Raw genomic sequence first — 534 nt, forward strand, 5'->3', positions numbered from 1 at the left:
CTAGGAAATGTCACAAATGAAAGTTACCACTAACATACGTCTTTTTCTTCTTAAAGTGTAAGTATTTTAATTCTATTAAGGTCACCAATTCTTCAAATACTGTGCATGCTTTTTTTTCTCTGACAAAGGATATTTTACACTGTTCAGGGCAAATTTTCTTACCATTGACCTGCCTAGGATGGAATTAAGATATATCTGGCCTAGGTGCCGGTTACATTAATGTTTTCCCCTAGGGGGCGCCCGGGATTGAACCAGGGACCTCTCGATCTGCAGTCGAATGCTCTACCACTGAGCTACACCCCCTTGATATCAAGTTATGTATATCACCAATCATATTTTGTACATCATTCACTTCTCTGTTCAGTTTATGGACTCATTGCACACCCACCCCCACTGTGTAATCTGTGGGGTTGCCAAGTACACGGTGTATGTCGTACTGGATGCCGCAACTCGCCAATGCTAGTTACGACTTGTGGAATCAAATGATGCAAATCGAGACGCCATTACGACACTGTTACGTTCTGCCATGACTTG

General features: G+C 42.3%; 1 non-coding gene across 1 annotated transcript; it reads right to left on the minus strand.

Moving 5' to 3' along the window:
* Nucleotides 1–231: 231 nt before the first annotated feature.
* Trnac-gca (transfer RNA cysteine (anticodon GCA)) lies at nucleotides 232–303 on the minus strand. Its single transcript has one exon. It is a non-coding gene; the product is annotated as a tRNA-Cys (tRNA).
* Between the last annotated feature and the right edge of the window lie 231 nt (nucleotides 304–534).

This window comes from Macrobrachium nipponense, chromosome 39 (genome assembly GCF_015104395.2).
Source record: "Macrobrachium nipponense isolate FS-2020 chromosome 39, ASM1510439v2, whole genome shotgun sequence".
Taxonomy (NCBI): Eukaryota; Metazoa; Arthropoda; class Malacostraca; order Decapoda; family Palaemonidae; genus Macrobrachium; species Macrobrachium nipponense.